The sequence below is a fragment of the Sciurus vulgaris genome (genome assembly GCF_902686455.1).
Source record: "Sciurus vulgaris genome assembly, chromosome: 4".
Taxonomy (NCBI): domain Eukaryota; kingdom Metazoa; phylum Chordata; class Mammalia; order Rodentia; family Sciuridae; genus Sciurus; species Sciurus vulgaris.
This window is the reverse complement of record NC_136464.1, coordinates 91412954-91435037: the sequence shown is the minus strand read 5'-3', so window position 1 is coordinate 91435037 and position 22084 is coordinate 91412954. Positions and strand designations below refer to the sequence as shown.

Sequence of the window (22084 nt, the reverse complement as noted above, 5' to 3'; positions counted from 1 at the left end):
CAACAGAATGAAACTAAACCCATATCTCTCACCATGCAGGAAACTCAACTCAAAATGGATTAAGGACCTCGGAATCAGACCAGAGACCCTGCATCTTATAGAAGAAAAAGTAGTTCCAGATCTTCAACATGTCAGCTTAGGACCAGATTTCCTTAACAGGACTCCCATAGCATAAGAAATAAAAGCAAGAATCAATAACTGGGATAGATTCAAACTAAAAAGTTTTCTCTCAGCAAAGGAAACTATCAGCAATGGGAAGAAAGAGCCTACAGAGTGGAAGAATATCTTTGCCAATCATACTTCAGATAGAGCACTAATCTTCAGAATCTATAAAGAACTCAAAAAACTCTACTCCAAGAATTCAAATAATCCAGCCGACAAATAGGCTAAGGAAATGAATAGACACTTCACAGAAGATCTACAAGCAATCAACAAACATATGGAAAAATGTTCAACATCTCTAGTAATAAGAGAAATGCAAATCAAAACCACCCTAAGATTCCATCTCACCCCAATTAGAATGGCGATTATCAAGAATAGAAGCAACAACAGGTGTTGGTGAGGATGTGGGGAGAAAGGTACACTCATACATTGCTGGTGGGGCTGCAAATTAGTGCAGCCACTCTGGAAAGCAGTGTGGAGATTCCTTAGAAAACTTGGAATGGACCCTCCATTTGACCCAGCTATCCCACTCCTTGGCCTATACCCAAAGGACTTAAAATCAGCATACTACAGAGATACAGCCACATCAATGTTCATAGCTGCTCAATTCACAAAAGCCAGATTGTGGAACCAACCTAGATGTCCTTCAATTGATGAATGGATAAAGAAACTGTGGTATATATATACAATGGAATATCACTCAGCCATAAAGAATGATAAAATTATGGCATTTGCAGACAAATGAATGAAATTGGAGGATATCATGCTAAGTGAGATAAGCCAATCTCAAAAAACTAAAGGACAAATGATCTTGCTGATAAGCAGATGAGGACATATAAGGGGAGGTAGGAGGGGTTAGTGTTAGGGTTAGGGTTAGGTTTAGGGTTAGGGATAAGGAAGGTGGTAAGAATGGAGGAAGGAAGGACTGTATGGAGGGAAAAGAGGGGTGGGAGGGGTGGGGGGGAAGGGAAAAAATAACAGAATGAATCAAACAATATTGTCCTATGTAAATTTATGATTTTTAATTAAAATAAATAAATAATAAAAAAATAAAATAAAAATAAAAAAAGAAGTGGTAATCTTCACATTTATGACATTCAAGTTATATATATGTATATATTTTTTAATTTTTTGCTTATTAATCATATGTTTAGTCTTAAACTGCACTTCATTTCCATGCAGTTTTTGGAAAACTGGAGGCCATAATTTGTTAATGGACACCTCAGTATTTTTCAACTTCTTAAAAAAAATTTACTTCTATTTCTGAAAATTAGAAATCTTTTAAATGAGTCAAGATTTTTTTTCTGGGCGGGGGTGAGGATAAGCAATTTCATTTGAATGACCTGGGTCATTTTATAAGATACTGGTTTTATCACATATGAATGCTCTTAAAACCACCTGGTCAATTCATGTCACTATTTTAATACTGGAAGGGAACAAGAGTCCTTCTACGTGTTTGTATTGCTACTGAATAGAGCCAGATTTACACATGGAAAAGAGTTTGGTTATTTTGTTTTGGCTTAAAAAAAATAAGCACAAAGGAAAACTTAGGAGAAAACAAAACATGGTAGTGCTGTTTGCATACATGATCCCTTTAAAATGCAGTTTTGAAAGTGGAGTGAGTGGTCAGCTCCTCTACCTTCCTGTGGCCCCTGTGGCACCCCCTTCCCAGCCAACATGGTGGCTGCTGTTATTAGGAGAACCCATTACACTGGCTCCATTTTCACGGCAGCTCTTGGCTCATTTTTCCCAAGATCCATTTCCAGAAAGTCTTCGGGAATGTCCTGTAGCGCCTTCCCTCATTGGGGCTCTGCCTGTGCTTCACCTGAATGAGGATGCTTGCAGAGGCTTCTTTTGCATGGTCTCACCAGGGCGAGGCACACTGCAGCCATGGCCATGCCTGCTGCACAGGAGTAGAAGGCCCTGCTGTAGATCTTACTTTGGCCCACCAGCAGACCTGCCACGGGTGGTCCCGCCAGCCCTGCAAAGCTCTGAATGAAGACATAGACTCCAGCCGCAGAAGAGATCTTCTCAATCCCCACCACGTCGTCTTCAGCGGGCATCGGAATGCAGGTCCTTCCTATTGTTCCAACCATAAACCCAAAAAATATGCTACAGGACATGAGACCCCAGAATTCAGTGGCAAAGGTAAAGGCAAACAGAGACAGGGTCAACAAGATGATGCAGATGAGCTCGATGTAGATCTTCCAAATGGGCTTTCTCACATTTTTTGGTGAGGTAGTTAGTTCTACTCCTGAGTCAATGGAGTCTATTGATGTTCTTGTTTTCTCATTTTCAAGCATATATTGCACTTCTTTCCGGTTTTCATGGGTGACTGTTTTCGGTGACATGGGCCCTCTGACAATAATTGGTCTCTGCCGTGCCCCACAGATGACAATGTTCAACTGCAGTAGGCCCACGAATAGGAGGCTGTATCTCCAGCAGATGTGCTCCTTCAGAGCCGCGATCGCTGGTGCAGAAGCAAACACGGCAAAACATTCTCCTGTAGAAGCAACAGCAGTGACGACTGAGCGCCTTTTGTCAAAATACTGTGACAGAATGGTGACAGTGGGCAGAAAGCTAAAGTAGTACCCCAGACCCGCAATGACCCTGATGGTGATGTACATGTGGTAAACCTTCTGGGAGAAGAAGGCTGCCACCATCCCAGTGCTGACCAGCAGCCCTCCCACCATCACCACTAGCCGGTGTCCAAAGCCCGTTGCTCAGGGCGGTGGACAGAGGAGCTGTAAATGTTAAGACAAAGACACATATTGATACTATCCATGAGATCATGCTATTGGATTCATCAAAACTGTTCATTAAGTCATTAAAGAAGACACGGAATGTCTTGATAATGCGGTAGGAAAAGACTTCCACGAAGAAAAAGGAAAGGGCTACTGCCCAGTCCCATCCTCCATCAGGCACTTGAGTGTACACATTGGCTCTGGAACAAAGCAAGTCAGAAGGGAAGAGAATAAACCCCAAAAGGCTCCCAATCTGGATTTTTTTTTAATTTTAATTTTTTTACTGGGGATTAAACCCAGAGTTGCTTTACTACTGAGGTACACCCCCAGCTCTTTTTTTTTTTTACACAGGGTCTTGCTAAGTTGATGACAGTGCACTCAAGCTTGTGTTCCGCCTGCCTCAGCCTCCCAAGGTGCTGAGATTGCGGGCATCTGCCACTGTGCTTGGCATATATAGGCATTTTTTCCATATTTCTCTTTTTTCTTTTTCTCATTTCTTCTTCTCTCATTTTTCCATATGGCTGTCAATATTCCACTTGGCAACTGTATATTGTATGTTCCTTGGCTCTGTGGTAGGCACTGGGAGAACGGGAGTGAACAAGGAAACCATGTTTCTTATACTTCTGTTGCTTTTACAATTTTGGTAAAACAGAGTCAAGTTATCTGTTGAAGCACATGAATGGAGTGAAACGTGGAACATCAAATACTGATTTTTATGTTAGAAGAGTGTTTTAGTCAGCTTTTTCTCTACTGTAATGAAATGACCTTACAAGAACAATTAGAAGGAGGAAAAGTTTACTTGGGGGCTCAGAGTTTCTAAAGTCTCAGCCCATAGACAGCCAGCTCTACTCCTTCGGACTCCAGCTATGGCTGCACATAATGGTGGAGTGGTGTGATTGAGGAAGCAAGTCAAGACATCACACCAGGAAGCAGAGAGAGGGAATTCCTCTCAATCAGAACAAAATAGATTCCCCAAAGACATGCCCCCAGTGACCTTTCTTCAGCCCCAACACTCATGCCTATGTCACCACTCAGTTAACTCCTATCAGGGTATTAATGCACTGATTGGCTTAAATCTCATAAAATAATCATTTTACTGTTTGTTGAATTAACTCATACATAAGCTCTTGGGGAGAACTAATACACAAGCCATAACTAAGGGACTGCTATATATTTGGCTTCTGCTGATGCTTAACAAGTTTATAAAATAACATTGTTTAAATGTCTCCATGAAAATTAATCACAATATTCACATATTGAACATTTGTGTCATCAAAATAGTACTAATGACCTGTGTATTTTTTACTAGATTAGAAGCACCTGTTGGTTAATTTTTACAGGTTGTTGGGATATGGATTGATTTATTCTAACAGGTTATTGGTGTTGTATTTTTAAATTAAAATTAATTTTAATAACCTTCTTTATCCACAGACTGTTAATGGGGATTAAAAGTCTTTCTGGAAGTATGAGAATAGTCTTAAGTTAATTCATTATGAAAATCTGGTTCCACAATTGTTAGTTATTTGAATTAATCATATTTTATGACAGGTGCCTCATATTTGCAGGAAGGGCAACCAAACTGGTTTATAAATAATTTCTTAAGTGAACAGTTAATGTATGGAAACAGTTAATGGATTATCCCTTAAAACCAATCAAGTTTACATTTTTTTTTAAAGACTTTTATTTTATTTATTTATTTATATGTGGTGCTGGGAACCGAACCCAGTGCCTCACACATGCTAGGCAAGCGCTCTACCACTGAGCCACACCCAGTCCCTAGTTTACATTTTTGACATCATAGTTTAGTGGAGGGAGTACTGGGGTAGCACGTGATAAGCCATAGATTATTCCAGTGAATTTACTGTGTTCAAGATGTCATTTTGTATTTAAAACATAGTTTATGACTTTTGTACATACAAGTCTATAAATAAAGTCCTAAGCCACCTCACCAAACCTACAATAAGAAGAACACCATAATATATAACTGGGAAATAACTGGGGAATGCCTTGTAGTAAAGGAAGGATGCCAAGGTGAATGCTAAGCATCTTGCCCATGCTAAGGATTTCTGAAATGAACATTTGAGGAATAGTAATTTGGAAATATTGGAGAATAAGGAAATATATCACTTGGTCCTTGTCTGGCTGATCTCTAAAAAACTGAAGATATACTTAACTTATGATATGGGCCAAGGATATCTTGTTCCACCATGGAAAAGTCTGCATTGACACCATGTACACTGCATTCCCTATAGTGTTAAGAGGCTTTTAAAAAGTAAGTTTATGTTGTCTGTAGCCACAGTAGACTTTCAAAAGTGTGGGATCCATAACCACTTTGGTTACCTGCTTTGCTCTATAGAGTATTTTATGATGTATAGGAATCAAAATTGTATTGGTTCATGAATAAAGACATTTTTCTTGGATACTGCACAGATGCTGAAAATGGGGAGATTTGTGTGTGTGTGTGTGTGTGTGTGTGTGTGTGTGTGTGTGTGTGTGTCCTGGGCATGTGTGTGAATAAACATAGCCTTTCCCTTTCTTTTTCTCCCACTTTCCTTTTTTTTTTTTTTTTGTTTCAATAAGGATTGGTATTATTGAGGTGGACTTGAGTGGAACCACTTGTCTAGTGGTGGATTGGGAAATGCTGTCTCTTCCATAAAATTCACCTTGGTGTGCCTGTAGCTATCATGCCTTAACAAATTGTATGGTTGTATTGTATTGTATTCTTTGTTACTGCACACCTTTTTCTCAGGATTTCACTTCCATTTCCTTGATCTTCTGCCTTCTTCATCATTTAACAAGGGCATCTCTTGTTGCCTTTGATTGCTTGGAGTATGCTTCTCTCTTTCAGGTAGTTCTTCTTTGCCTGATCTGCCTCATATTATCTCACTCTGGATTTCCACTTAAATTGCTGTACATTATTCACTTGAAAATATAAAGGAGGTTTATGTCTCTGAATGTTCTATGCCCACCATACACGCATAGTTTGTCTTGGAACACATAGAATCCCCTGGAGTTAGCAATATAAATTGTTCCCATAGTTGAAACATGGGAAGAGGGTGGGACACAGTAGGGGATTCTCAATTAGGTGCAGTGGACTTCTAGCTGGATTTTATGCTATATAGAAATTGGATATTAAATAGTATTGTGACTCTTTTTGTAACAGAAAAAAGAAACTTTCAATGTAAAAATAACAGGTCTGGGGTTGTGGCTCAGCAGCATGCTCATCTAGCACTTATGAGGCCCTAGGTTTGGTTCTCAGCAACACATAAAAATAAAGGTAGTGTGTCTACCTACAACTAAAAATATAATAACAATTATGAAATGCAAGGTTATAAGATACACAACTTAGCTTTTGAGGTGATTATGTGTTCATGAGTTTCAGTAAGCTGGGTGCTTTTTTGTCCCTCAAGGTTAAATCATATTTGGGCATATGATCTTATTCACTCTGCCAGTCTGTGTGCCTAACACAAGTTTTTGCATTTCATGATGTCTAGGTAGGAAGTTGAGGTTAGAGACCTTTGGTCACCATGGCTCTAACGTCCAGGTGAATCTCTGATTGTTAAAAGAATGGGGTTTTCAAACTTAGACATTCCTTGGTCTGGGAGTTCTTAATTTGAGTTCTGTGGGTATAATTTAGATGTCTGTGATCCTTAATATCAATAACAGCTTTGACTAACCTCTAACTGAAACTCAGATTTTCCTTCAATTTCAAATTACAAATATAGAAAACAAAATAGTAGTACCTATGACTGTTCCACCAGTAGAGTCTCATTCACATTTGAAGGGTTTTGGATTCATGAAAATCTCATTTACAGTCATCATTACTTTAAAATTATTACAATCATTAGATCTGCAGCTAGCTCTATTAGAAAATTATATTTTATCAGTGTGGCACTCCCAGAAGAAGAGACTGAGATGTTGCAATGCAAGAGTTGTATTTCTTTGCAGTGGTAGGCATCAGTGTACCATTGGGCTACATCCCCAGCTCTTGCTATTGTTTTGCTTTTAAGTGGGATAGGGAGTGGATAATGCATTTGAAAAGTCAAAGGTGGGAAAGTAGAACTGGATAGGGCATTGACAATCCTTAGATCATAGTGCAAATGTGACAGTCTCATTTAACTCAGCCAGGAGGGCACACTAGAACAAAGAATGCCTACTAAAGGAGATTAACTCAGGCCCTAAAGACCATTCCTATCACCCATGCTGTACTCAGTCACTGGCTAGGGGCTGCCAAGGAAGAGCTTAGCCTGATCTTAAAAGCTAAAAAGGAGGCTAAGGGTGCAAATGGTTTAGTGTCTGTCAGCTAGTGCACTCCTTCCTGTGGAACAGAAAGTCTTTTCCTGAAGGAGATTTGAGCAGAACATCTTCATGGCTGCCTCCACTCTTTTGAAAGCTGATTTTTGGTGTTTTTCTTTTCCTTCCTTTTTAATTTTTTTTTCAATTCAATAACTTTATTGATAAGCATGCCCCTTATTACAAATACATAATGGTAACTGGTTAAGTTCCCTCTGCCAACTCAAAATTAATAATAATGCCTTTAGGAAAGTTGAAAAATCACACTTTTTGGAAAATTTTAAACACCACAAAGTGGTGTTTAAAAGTAAGGATAAGATAACCTGGTATTTCTTGGTCTGTTTTCAGTGCTTCTTTATCACAATGTCATAATGGTTACAGCTGTTCTGGGTAGGCCATGCTACCCCATTGCACTGAGCAACTGGTTACAACAATTTCACACTGTACATCTCGTAACCTTCACTGCCTGACATGCAAAATCCTGAACAAAGCTGCATCATATGTAATTTACTTTCTTTGAAGTTTAAAGGATTTTATTTTATGTATTTAAAAATCTATCCTGAAAGGTTTTTACTTCTCTGACTGACATTGGAGTCTTTGGCAGGAAAGATTAGGAATATTACTTCAACTAATGGATATGGAGAATGAAAAATTCCCAAGATAATGAGGCCTGAGAAAGGAAAGGGAAGTAAAAATGAAGGCAATGCATTGACAGCTTGCATCTCCCAAGACAAATATTTTCCAGATGATGATTGCAGGCAAAGAAGAAATGTTTTATCACCCTTAAAGAAACAGTCGCTAGCAGGCATTAATCTCCTCCAAGTAAATCCTCTTCAAAAACATCACACAAACCTTGACCAAAAAAGGCCCACATACCTGAGTGTCCAAGCAAACTGATATGTTCACTAGGTCACCCTCAAATAACCTGTATAAACCCAGTCCCTTTCTTTGTTCAGTGGCTCATTTTTCACCAGAAGAGTAGGTCCACAGGCACCATTTCATCCCCCCAAATAAAGAGCTGAGATGACGTGTGAGGTTTGCATCCTGCCTGCTCTTCTTGTGCTAACATCAACCTTTCTGATTTGTGCACTGGTAAAAGGGAGGTGAATTTCAGGGGTCTGGGCTTGACTCATGCCCATTGAAATGATTTTTTTCTTGGTATTTCATGGGACCTATACATTATTTATCATGTAGCTTAGAATAATATTTTAAGGCAGTTTGATAATCAGCTTATTCTTTTTTCTTTCTTCTTTCTTTTTTTTTGGGGGGGAAGGGTGGGTGGGTAAGGTCTTACTACTTGCCCATGCCAGCTTTAAAACTCCTCGGCTCAAGTTGATGCCTGTAGCTGGGACTATAGGGCAGGTGCCACCTCTCCAGCTCCCACCTATCTTGCTCTAATAGTCTACTTTAATTATAGCATTTTCTTGTTGTTGTTGTTTTTATAGCATTTGAATATTACTTCCTTTTTATTCTTCTATTTGGTCCCCAAAACAATTCAATGAAAGAACCAAAGGAATATTAGATACATTTTATATATTAGAAAAATGTTATATTCAAGTAAAGTCAGCTAAAAAGAAAGCTACTCTGACCAGAAGACAGGACTCAATCATTTTTTGCAGTACCTGTCTTTTTGTGTTTTGCAGGAAATGTTAACTGAGCTTAAGTTTTTGATAAGGCAGAACTCATTTCCACCTGTAGGGGTTTGCGTTTGTCTTCTCTGGATTTTACACATGTAAATAAAAATAATAATTCTATTAATCTTTGGCCCTTTGTAGGGTTTTTTTTTGTATAATTTATTAAGTTTATTTTTTTGAATTCTTTTTTTTTTATTGTAAACAAATGGGTACATGTTTGTTTCTCTGTACATGGCGTAAAGGCATACCATTTGTGTATTCATAAATTTACATAGAGTAATGTTGTTTGATTTCATTCTGTTATTTTTTCCCTTCCCCACACCCCTCCACCCCTCTTTACCCTCTATACAGTACTTTCTTCCTCCATACTTGCCCCCTCCCTAACCTAACTCTAACCCTAACATTAACCCTTCCCTCCCCCCCTTTATGTGTCATCCTCCACTTATTAGCGATATCATTCGTCCTTTGGCTTTTTGAGATTGGCTTATCTCACTTAGCATGATATTCTCCAGTTTCATCCATTTGCCTGCAAATGCCATAATTTTGTCATTCTTTATGGCTGAGTAATATTCCATTGTGTATATATACCAGAGTTTCTTTATCCACTCATCAATTGAAGGGCATCTAGGTTGGTTCCACAGTCTGGCTATTGTGAATTGAGCAGCTATGAACATTGATGTGGCTGCATCTCTGTAGTATGCTGATTTTAAGTCCTTTGGGTATAGGCCAAGGAGTGGGATAGCTGGGTCAAATGGAGGGTCCATTCCAAGTTTTCTAAGGAATCTCCACACTGCTTTCCAGAGTGGCTGCACTAATTTGCGTCCTCCCCACCAGCAATGTATGAAGTGTACCTTTCTCCCCCACATCCTCGCCAACACCTGTTGTTGCTTGTATTCTTGATAATCGCCATTCTAATTGGGGTGAGATGGAATCTGAGGGTGGTTTTGATTTGCATTTCTCTTATTACTAGAGATGTTGAACATTTTTTCATATGTTTATTGATTGCTTGTACATCTTCTTCTGTGAAGTGTCTGTTCATTTCCTTAGCCCATTTGTTGATTGGATTGTTTGTATTCTTGGTGTAGAGGTTTTTTTGAGTTCTTTCTAGATTCTGGAGATTAGTGCTCTATCTGAAGTATGATTGGCAAAGATATTCTCCCACTCTGTAGGCTCTTTCTTCACATTACTGATAGTTTCCTTTGCTGAGAGAAAGCTTTTTAGTTTGAATCTATCCCAGTTATTGATTCTTGCTTTATTTCTTGTGCTATGGGAGTCCTGTTAAGGAAGTCTGGTCCTTAGGCCGACATGTGAAGATCGGGAACTACTTTTTCTTCTATAATCTGCAGAGTCTCTGGTCTGATTCCAAGGTCCTTAATCCATTTTGAGTTGAGTTTTGTGCAGGGTGAAAGATACGGGTTTAGTTTCATTCTGTTGCATATGGATTTCCAATTCTCCCAGCACCATTTGTTGAAGAGGCTATCTTTTCTCCATTGCATATTTTTGGCGGCCTTTGTCTAGTATTAGAAAGTGTATTTATTTGGGTTTGTGTCTGTGTCCTCTATTTGTACCATTGATCTACTTTCTATTTTGGTACAGCACCATGCCGTCTTTGTTACTATGCTTTGTAATAAAGTGAAGTTCGGGTATTGCAATACCCCCTGCTTCATTTTTCCTGCGAAGGATTGCTTTAGCTATTCTGGTTTCTTATTCTTCCAGATGAATTCATGATTGCTTGCTCTATTCTGTAAGGTACGTCATTGGGATTTTAATTGGGATTGCATTGAATCTGTATAGCACTTTAGGTAGTATGGCCATTTTGACAATATTAATTCGGCCTATCCAAGAACATGGGAGATCTTTCCATCTTCTAAGGTTTTCTTTAATATCTTTCTTTAGTGTTCTGTAGTTCTCATTGTAGAGGTCTTTCACCTCTTTTGTGAGATTGATTCCCAAGTATGTTATTTTTTTCGATGCTATGGTGAACGGGGGGGTAGTTTCATACTTTCTCTTTCTGAGGATTCATCACTTATGTATAAAATGCATTCGATTATGAGCATTGATCTTGTACCTGCCACTTACTGAATTCACTTATGAGTTCTAACAGTTTTCTTGGTGGAATTTCCTGGTTCCTCTAAGTATATAATTCATATCATCCGCAAATAGGGATAGTTTGAGTTCTTCTTTTCCTATTCGTATTCCTTTAATTTCCTTGGTCTGTCTAATTGCTCTGGCTAGAGTCTCAAGAACGATATTGAATAGAAGTGGTGAAAGAGGGCATCCCTGTCTTGTTCAGTTTTTAGGGGAATGCTTTCAGTTTTCACCGTTTAGAATGTATTCAGCCATGGGCTTAGCATAGATGGCCTTTACAATGTTAAGGAATGTTCCCACTATCCCTATTTTTTCTAGTATTTTGAGCATGAAGGGTGTTGTATTTTTATCAAATGCTTTTTCTGCATCTATTGAAATAATCATGTGATTCTTGACTTTAAGTCTATTGATATGGTGAATGACATTTATTGATTTCCGGATGTTGAACCAAACTTGCATCCCTGGGATAAAACCCACTTGATCGTGGTTGCACTATCTTTTTAATATATTTTGTATGTGATTTGCTAAATTTTGTTGAGAATTTTTGCGTCAATGTTCATTAATGATATCGGTCTGAAATTTTCTTTCCTCGATTTGTCTCTGTCTGGATTGGGTATCAGGGTAATATTGGTTTCATAGAATAAGTTTGGGAGGGTTACCCTCCTCTTCTATTTCATGGAATACTTTGAGAAGTATTGGAATGAGCTCTTCTTAAAGATTTTGTAGAACTCGGCTGAGAACCCATCTGGTCCTGGACTTTTCTTGTTGGTAGGCTTTTGATGACCTCTTCTACTTCATTACTTGAAATTGTTCTATTTAAATTGTGTATGTCCTCCTCGTTCATTTGAGGCAATTCATATGTCTCTAGAAACCTGTTTGATGTCTTCAAAATTTTCTATTTGGTTACAATATAGATTTTCATAGTAGCTTCTAATTATGTTTTGTATTTCAATCGTGTTCTGTTGTGATATTCCTGTTCATTCGAATTTGGTGATTTGGGTTTTTCTCTCGTCTTCTCTTTGTTAGTGTGGCTAAGGGTTTATCAATTTGTTTAGTTTTTTCAAAGAACCAACTATTTTTGTCAATTTTTTGTATAGTTTCTTTTGTTTCAATTTCATTGATTTCAAGCTCTGAGTTTAACTATTTCCTGTTCTTCTACTACCTTTTGGTGTTGTCTGTTCTTCTTTTTCTAGGGCTTTGAGCTGTAGTGCTAGGTTGTTATTTGTTGATTTTTACTTCTTTATTGAATGCGCTCCATGAAATAAATTTTCCTCTAAGTACTGCTTCATAGTGTCCCAAAGATTTGATATGATATTTCTATGTTCTCATTACCTCTAGGAATTTTTTAATTTCCTTCCTAATATCTTTGTTATCCATTCATCATTTAATAGCATATTGTTTAATCTCCAGGTGTTGGAGTAGCTTCTGTGTTTTACTCTTTCATTATTTCTAACTTCAATCCATTATGATCTGATAGAATACATGGTAGTGTCTCTATCTTCTTGCATTTGCTTACATAGCTTTGTGGCATAATATATGGTCTATTTTAGAGAAGGATCCATGTGCTGCTGAGAAGAAAGTGTATTCGCTCTTGGTTGGATGGTATATTGTATAATGTCCGTTAAGTCTAAATTATTGATTGTGTTATTGAGATCTATGGTTTCTTTGTTCAATTTTTGTCTGGAAGATCTGTCCAGTGGTGAGAGAGGCGTGTTAAATCACCCTAGTATTATTATGTTATGGTCTATTTGGTTTCTGAAATTGAGAAGGATTGTTTGACATACATGGATGAGCCACTGTTTGGGGCATAGATGTTTATGATTGTTATGTCTTGCTGATTATGATTCCCTTAAGCAGTATGTAATGTCCTTCTTTATCCCTTCTGACTAGTTTGACTTGAAGTCCACATTATCTGAAATGAGGGATGGATACCCCAGCTTTTTTGCTGAGTCCATGTGCATGGTATGTTTTCCCCCATCCTTTCACCTTTAGTCTATGGGTATCTCTTTCTACGAGGGGTGAGTCTCTTGCAGGCAACATATTGTTGGATCTTTTCTTTTGATCCAATCTGCCAGTCTATGTCTTTGATTGATGAGTTCAGGCCATTAATATTCAGGGTTATTATTGAGATATGATTAGTATTCCCGGTCATTTGGTTCATTTTATTATTTTGAGACGACTTGGTTTCTTCCTTTATTTGACAATTCCTTTAGGATAGTTCCTCCCATTGCTCATTTGTTTCTTGTTTTTCATCTCTTCCTCGTGGAATATTTGCTGAGAATGTTCTGTAATGCTGGCTTTCTTTTTGTAACTTCTTTTAGCTTTGTTTATCATAGAAGAATTTTATTTCATCATCCAAATTTGAAGGTAAGTTTTGCTGGGTATAAGATTCTTGGTTGGCATCCATTTTCTTTCAGGGCTTGAAAAATGTTGTTCCAGGCCCTTCTAGCTTTTAGGGTCTGGATTGAAAATCTGCTGATATCCATATTGGTTTCCCCTGAATTGTAATTTGATTCCTCTCTCTTGCGGCCTTTAAAATTCTGTCTTTATTTTGTATGTTGGGCTTTTTCATTATAATGTGCCTTGGTGTGGGTCTGTTGTAATTTGTGTATTTGGAGTCCTATAAGCCTCTTGTACTTGATCTTCCATTTCATTCTTCAGATTTGGGAAATTTTCTGATAGTATTTCATTGAATAGATTGTCATTCCTTTGGTCTGTTTCTCTAAGCCTTCTCAATTCCAATAATTCTTAAATTGGCCTCTTCATGATATCCCATAGGTTCTTGGAGATTCTGTTCATGTTTTCTTACCATCTTCTCTGTTTGGTTCAACTTTGCTTTCAAGGTTAAATATTTTATCTTCAATGTCTGATGTTCTGTCTTCCAGGTGTTCTATTCTATTGGTTATGCTTTCTATGGAGTTCTTAATTTGGTTTATTATTTCCTTCATTTCAAGGATTTCTGTTTGGTTTTTTTTCAATATCTCTAACTCTTTATTGAAGTAATCTTTTGCTTCCTGTATTTGCTCTTTTAACTGTCAATTGGTGCGATCATTCAATGCCTGCATTTGCTCTTGCATCTCATCATTTGCTTCCCTGAGCATTTTAATTATGTACATTCTGAACTCCCTTTCTGTCATTTCTTCTGCCATGCTGTCGTTGGGTTTCATTGATGTAACATCTAGATTTGTTTTTGCAGCATTTCTTTCCTTGTTTTCTCATATTGTTCAGGTATCAGTTGATCGCTGTGATATTGCAGATTTCCTCTATTGTCTTATAATATCCCTGAAGATTTCTATTATATCCCCTCTTAGTCTTCAGTAGCCTGAAGTCTGGGAGGAAGTTGATAATGCAGTGCTCCACAAGGGAGCTGACTCCCTACGGGTGGTGGCCTTCTGGTGGGGTATATTCCCTGCTAGTGGACAGAGGTAACCTTCACTTGCTGATGAATGGTCATCCAAAAGGGAAGTAGGATGTGGGCTGATGCCAGACCAGTTTGGGCCTGTTGTCTCTGATTTTACAGTCCTTTTGGGAGAACCTCACCCCGACAGGGAGGAGTCACCGGTGGGGAGGTCTCGCTGGTCGGTTTTCCTCCCAGAGGTTCCGTCAATTCACAACTAACCGCCTGGGCTGGGCAGCTTCTTCTCAATGTTCCCAGGGACCCGGACCTACCTCCTGGGCCTGGAAGCCTCACCCTTTGCAAACGAATCTCCTTAGGCTGCCTCTCCTCAGAGAAGCTGCCTGCAGTCCTGGAGCCTTCGCTCCGCCCCTCAGTTTGTCTGTGGGGCTCTTCCACCATGAAGCCTTCTAGGACCCTGCTCTGCACTTTTCAACCTGCTATGCGGCCCCTCCTCTAAGCAGCCACCTGGAGCCCCTTACAATCGCTCTGAGTCCCAGTGACCCGCCACACGCCTTTTCCTCCGGCAGCCACCTGTTGTTCCGTGCGGTCGCTCTAAGTCCAAAGTGACCCACCACACACCTCTTTCTCACCAGGCAGTCACCCAGAGATCTGGTGCGTCACGAGTCCCAAGAACTCACTGTGCACCTTCTTGTCCCGACTGCCACCCGTAGCCCTGGTGCAGTCACTTCGAGCCCAAGCACCCCGCCGCGCTCCTTCTCCTTCTCCAGACAACCCCCCTGTGTTCAGGAGCGGATGCCTTCTGGGACCAAACCACTCACCACGCTGTTCCACTGGATAGCCGCCCAGAGCCCTGGCGCAGCTGCTCCAATTCCAAGCGACGTGCGGAGCCCGTATTTCTCCTTCTCCTCTGGGCAGCCCCCTTGTGTTCAGGAATGGTCGCTTTCAGTCCAAACAGCTCACCGAGCACCCTTCTCCTTTGGGCAGCCTCCCCAGAGCCCGGGTGGGTTGCGCCAAGTCCAAGCGCTGTGGTGAACAGCCACCTCTCCAATGCTCCCAGTTGTCTGCGATCACGCTCTGGCGGGGGGAGGGGCGTCTCGCCGGCAGCTCTACTTCAGAAAGTTCCCTGCTTTCGGGGCTACCGCCCTTCCGGGACGCCTGCCCAGTGGGAAATACTCACCCGGCTGCTTTGAGTTGGTCCCAAGTCTCTCAAATCTCCTCTTCTTGTGTCCTGAGTCCACGCTGCTCCTCCGGACAGCCGCCCAGAGCCCTGGCGCAGCTGCTCCAATTCCAAGCGACGTGCAGAGCCCGTATTTCTCCTTCTCTCCTTCTCCTCTGGGCAGCCCCCTGTGTTCAGGGGTGGTCGCTTTCAGTCCAAACAGCTCACCAAGCACCTATTCCTTGGGCAGCCTCCCAGAGCCGGGTGGGTTGCGCCGAGTCCAAACGCTGTGGTGAACAGCCACCTCTTCAATGCTCCCAGCTGTCTGCGATCACTGCTCCGGCGGGGGGAGGGGCGCTCGCCGGCAGTTGTACTTCACAAAGATCCCTGCTTTCGGGGCTACCGCCCCGTCCGGGACTCCTGCCCCATCCGGGATGCCTGCCCAGTGTGAGGCACTCACCCGGCTGCTTTGAGTTGGTCCCAACTCTCTCTATATCTCCTCTTCTTGAGTCCTGAGTCCTGGAGCAACACGAAACGCAGCCACCCCTCTAATCCGCCATCTTGAATCCCTAAGTTTATTTTTATACCTATTTATACAAACCAAAATTGTGACTTCACTATCAAAGATGAGCCAGGCTTGGGTGGATACCTTGGGGGTTGGGGTGGGGATGGTGGGGCTTTATTTTCCACACTTCATCAGGCTTTCTTCAACTCTGCAGGCTCATCCCTGAAGGGCTCTGAAAGAGCCCCAGGCAAGGGCACAGCCAGCATTTCCTCCCTGTCAAGCACCTTCCCAGAAGTCTGAGCTCTGGGAGCACCCTGCCCCCTCAGCCCCCACCCACTACATGCACACATACAAACCCAGCTCAAGCATGAGAAATGGTGTACATGCCTTCTCTGGATCTACAAAAAATCGCATGAGTTGTACATATACCTAGTGATTTCCCCTTTTATTACTCATGTATGGCCTAGTAAAGCTGCACTAGAATCCAATAATTTAAAACAAAGGCAAAGTAGATTATACTTTGTGCAGACAGAAATGGATGATCAAGAAAAGGTCTAGTAGGACTCTATTATTAAAAAAAAAAAAGGTAAGTGCAGTTTTCCCAAAGGATCAGATCTCAATTGTTTTAAAATGGACCTGAGAATACAAAGCACTTGTTTTCATGTCCCTGAACTTTTTTCTGAAGCTAGAATTCCAGATAGTTTTTCTACCTGAAACTGCCAGGAAATCTATAGTATTTGCTTACAATGAGTTTAGTTTTATTTAATGACCTCACTCCTGAGTTCCATCTTCATTACAGTAGCTTTTATTTCTATTCTGTGTTGTTTTAATAATATGAATAGTTTTATGCCAGTAAACACTAGTACTAAAGTCCTTGAGCCTCTAGCATTCATCACATGAGTTTGACTCAGTTTGTTCTAATTCTATGGGTCCTTCTATTTTTGAATGGAGTAAGTTTTACTGGGAATAGTACAGATGATAATGATGTGAAACATCTGTTTTCTTAAATATTTATGATACCTTTATGAAGCAAACATTCAAAATCCTCCTAGCTTTTTGAATACATTTTACATTATCATCTGCAGTCACCCTATTGTACAATAGCACTTAATGTCCTAACTATAACTTAATATGCACCAACAACTCTCCCCCATCCTGCCTTCTTGTCCTGTTCTTCCCCAGTTTCTGAGAACATTGTACTTTTAAAAGCCTATGGCAAACTTTTTCAGATAGAGTGAGATCATTTGTTGCATATCTCCTGTGCCTAGCTTATTTCACTTAATGTTATCATTTCCCAGTTCTGTCCCAGTTGTCACAATTGCCAGAATTTTATCCTTTTCTGGGCCTGAATGGCATTCCATTGTGTATATGCAGCACACTTTATTCATTCACCAGTTGATGAGCATATAGAGCATATAGTTTGCTTCTATTTCTTAGAGGGCTTCAATAAGCATGTGAATGCAGATGACCCTTCCATATACTGATTTCAACTCATCTGGATATACACTCAGAGGGGAATGCCGGATCATATGGCAGTTTTACTTTTAATTTTTGAGGAACCAGATTTTTTTTTTATTTTGAAGGTTAATCATATTTTAAGATACATATTGTTATTCTTGCTCTTTGATATTTTACAACACATTTATATCTGAATAATATTTCTGTTCTGATGATAGGAATCTTGGGAGGGGCTCTTTTTTCCTGGTCCAAATATGACTCAAACCTAATGAGCAAATGAACTTGGTTATGAATATGTAATTTCATTACAACCTGCAAAATATGTTATAACTGCATATTTCAATGGATAATTTAAACTACAATATTACAAATTGCATTTTAATTGCAAATATTCATCACTGAGAAGTCACATTTATCAACAGACCCAGTGCAACCCAATTTCACAAAAAAAGCCATTTATATAATTTAATTGTTGACTCTTAGTCACATGTCACTCTATTCTTCTATCGTCATATTGCCTTAGGTGAGTTAACCCTGAAGCAGGGCTCTTTTCTTTCTTTTCTTTTTCAGTTAGAGATCTAATATTTTTCAATGGTGTCACAGGTCACAGTGGAATAGTTTGGGTATCTGCCCCTATAGCATGAGATTCATTTAACTCAGGAGAATTGAAATAGCCAGTAGGGTAATGATGTTTTGCTCTTGAATCAGGGGTATTTGTCTTTAGTTTTCCTGTTTCAAGTTTATGCTTCTTGTGAATAACGGTTTTTACTTTCCCAAGTTTCCATTACTTCATCTTGAGTTTAAAGTATCTGTATAAAAATAACTTTAAATTTAAGAACTTTACTTTTTAAATAACTTTAAAATTGGCCAGTTATTTCATATTTTCATTGAGAGGTTTTAGCAGTATTTTTAGTAGCACAGGAAGGAAAACTTCAGTTTTTCCTTTCATCATGGAAACAGTAGTTTTATAATAGAATTGATGATATGTTTATGTATGTTTATGCATGTGCACATAACACAGTATATAAATTTATAGAAGTGTGTTGTGTACATATGAAAAGGACTCTTCTATAAGCCAGTTAGTTCTAAGTTGAGTTGTCACTGATTGTTCACTTGTTCACATTCTTTTTACTCAGAAAGATAATTGAGTGCAGAGAAGGCAGATCACCACCTGACCTCTGTCAACTAAGAAAGTTGATTTTGCAAATGTGTTCTTGGTAAAGAAATTTAACCTGCAACTTCAATGAATCAAAATTTCTCATTATTCCTGCTTGTAGTAGGGTTTCAAGAAGGTCAGAGAAGTTGTTGGAAGCAAAAATTGGAAGAGAGAGGAGCAGACTTAATAAAGGGGTAGTGAGTGCCTGCTAAACCCTGGGACTTCCTAATCTTCACAATGTATAATTTAGGTCTTTTACCCTTTCAGGGTGGAGAGACTGAGACTCAGAGAAGTTAAACATTTAACTCTCAAGATCACATCATTGGAAGGAGTTGTCAGAATCTACTTCTACTTGATATCATAAGTTGTGTTCATTTCTTCTCTGTCCTGTTGGGACACTGGAGAAAAAAAGGGAGGGGGGAAGGAATGAGAGCTAATTGGAGGGAGTATCCTGGTGGCCATTATGTATTGGTAGGGAGATGGACCTTGGCATCAGGTGTCCTATCTGTGCACAACAGTTACAGCTCCCATTTTGTTTTATTTGGTCCTTTACAATTTTATTTAAAAATATTTTTAGTTGTAAATGGACATGATATCTTTATTTATTTTTATGTGGTGCTGAGAATTGAGCCTAGTGCTTCATGGCATGCTCACTAGGCATACTTGCTAGGCATGTGCTCTACCACTGAGCCACAACCCCAGCCCTCCTTTACATTTTGAAAGCTGTGGTAGCTGTTTCATTTATTAGCCACATTCTTCAATACTTTCTAAAACTTTCTTACCAACTCTTTTCTATTCTCATATTCTTTCTTATTTTAAGGTAGTAATCCAAGTGATCTTTGGATGTATCACTTCTCTAAATATTTATAATATCCTATGCATGCACCCATACTAACTGATTAAAAATGAGTTTTCATTCCCTATTTGTACCCCTCTGCCATCAATTCCAATGTGCATTTTTGGCTATGTTGTCCTTGCTCTAGAAAACCTCTGCATCAGTAACATTGGTCTACTTCAGTCATGCTTTACAGTGATCCTGCCTTTGCCTTCATCACAAAGTCTGGATTGCTTTAACTTGAAGTCCCTACCCATTTTTTAAATCCTAGGAAAATTCTCACTGGGAGTGGCATCTGCCATATTGACAATATGTCCTTCACTGGATTAGGCATCCAGGTCTGGCCTGCCCCTTCCATGGTAATTGTCTTTTCTACCTTTACATGGTTTAGCTTAGTGCTCAGAAAATGCTGAACCTTGACAACTTTTCCCTCTCCTGCTCCTTTGCTCTCTAACTTCATTTCATACTATCTTTCCCTCAGTTCCTTGACTTTAGTCACTCTGCTCAGCCCCTATAACAGACCTCATGTATGCCAGGTATACGCCTGCCTTGGTGGTCTTCCTGCCTGTAACACTCATGTCCCACAAATCCACTTCATAAGCTGCTTACCTTCAAGTCTTGACTCAGGAATGATTGCCACCCTAAACCTCATTATCCTACTCAAATTCATTGCAGAATTTGGATATATTTTCTTTAATCATCTTAAATTCTTGTTTTGTTAACAATGTTATGTCAATCCATGTGCAGACTTATTCCCATACCACATGTCTCATGCAGTTAAATAACTTTATAATGTCCATCTTACTGGCCCTATAGTGCTACCATTAATAATTATATCCCAGCTCTTAGACCTGTTAAGATCTGTTGGTTTAGATTGCAGTAATCAGAACAGATTTCCTTAAGGAACCATATTCACCTGCTGACACTAGACATACTTCATTTCTTAAGTGTCATCATTTCTTTGGGGAAATGACTTCTCTTACTCCCCAGATAGGACAGATCTCCTTATCACTCCATCCCACAGTTCCCTTTGTCATTATTGCAATGGTTTCTGATTCTAATAAAGTTTTTACCTATGTGAGTGTTATTAATGCCCTCCTTTTCTATTAGGCTGTAAGCTTTCCAAGGGCAGGTGTTATATTTGTCTTCTGCCTTCTATTCTCTTTGCTCAGGGTTGTGTGCGATGTTCACTGGTGCCTGATGAGCGTGTTAGATGATCAGTGAGGGAACAAACAGGAAGAGGGAAACCTGTGTGAACACTTTGCTGCTGGGTCCTTGGGGAAATGTGTGGGCTTGGAGCTCAAGAACAGGGATAGTGTTACTACTTTATTGTGCAGAGGAGCGGGGAGAAAAATGGGGCAATGTCACTGGAAAGTGAATCTTGGAAAGCTGTGTCCTTAATAGGGAGGACTTCACTTATAAAAAATTAGATATTAAACTTCTGTCACTTTTTGTAAATAATTCAATACATTAAATATTTATGTTGCATCTCTCAAAATCATTGAAACTTCTTTAATAAGAATATAAAACAACTTTCTGTCTTATCAAGATACTTCATTATCAGGCAATTTCCTGTCAGAGGAGGTAAAGTCCAGAGGTTGGAATATTAATAAGGACACTGCTTTAATTACTTAGGAGATTGGTTATGAAGTCCTGAGTCTATTTTACTTACATGGGAGTACAGTAGATATAAGAGGTGCATGTATAATCAAGCAGGGGTAGACAATCATTAGCTGATAGATTTTAGAAAGGAAGCAGATGAAAATGAGTTGCATATATAGAGAGAATTAGGCTGGGGTCTGTAGATTAGAAGGTGAAGATAAACGAAATTTATTTTTCTCCTGTTGACTTGAGATACTGTTATTGATCTCCACTGTAGGTTATATTATAGGTTGTTAGAATTTTTCTATACAAAGCAAAATAGTACATATTTAATCTTTATTGTCATATGGTCTCTAGCTCAGCTATTTAGCTGGACTGTTGTTAGAAAACAACAACATAGTCCAGCTATGTAAATCAATGACTTGGCTGTGTTCCTATCATAGTCTATGCACAAAACAGGTGACAGATAAAATTTGGCTCACTGTGCTTTTTCCCCCCAACCCCTAGGTTATATAACTGAGGTGTTATTTTCCTTCTGTGACCAAAAATCCTGACAAGAACAATTAGAGGAGGAAAAGTTTATTTGGGAGCTCACAGTTTCAGAGGTTTCAGTCCATAAACAGTTGTCTCCATTTCTTAGGGTACAAGGTGAGGCAGAACATCATGGCAAGGTGTGTGGCTGAGGGAAGCAGCTAGGAGCAGCAAAGAGACACTAAACTCAGCTCGCAAACTACAGACCCCCAAAGACATGCACCCAATGACTCACCTCCCCCATCCACACCTTACCTGTGTACAGTCAGTTAATCCCTAACATGGGGTAAAGCTCTCCTAACCCAATCATTTTGCCTCTAATCCTTCTTGCATGTTCTTACACATGAGCTTTAGAGGGACATCAAATATTTAAGACATGACAACCACTAATTGAAAGTTGGACTGTTGAAAAGGACTTTTGTATTTAGGTTTTGTCATCCAATTTCTAGAATTTTGTGACTAGGCATTGTTAAAACAAAGTTTATCGGAGGCCATTATTTGGACTGAACTTCTGCATTGGGCCCCAATAAATCAGACCAGAATGGAGTAACTCATGATGGGT

At 39.5% G+C, this 22084-nt stretch overlaps 1 pseudogene across 1 annotated transcript; it reads right to left on the bottom strand.

The window, feature by feature from the left end:
- Window positions 1–1868: 1868 nt before the first annotated feature.
- On the bottom strand, window positions 1869–21766 carry LOC306660260 (monocarboxylate transporter 7-like; annotated as a pseudogene). The gene is made up of 2 exons: window positions 21758–21766; window positions 1869–3159 (listed from the first exon to the last, which is right to left on the bottom strand). The product of its transcript is annotated as a monocarboxylate transporter 7-like (transcript).
- Between the last annotated feature and the right edge of the window lie 318 nt (window positions 21767–22084).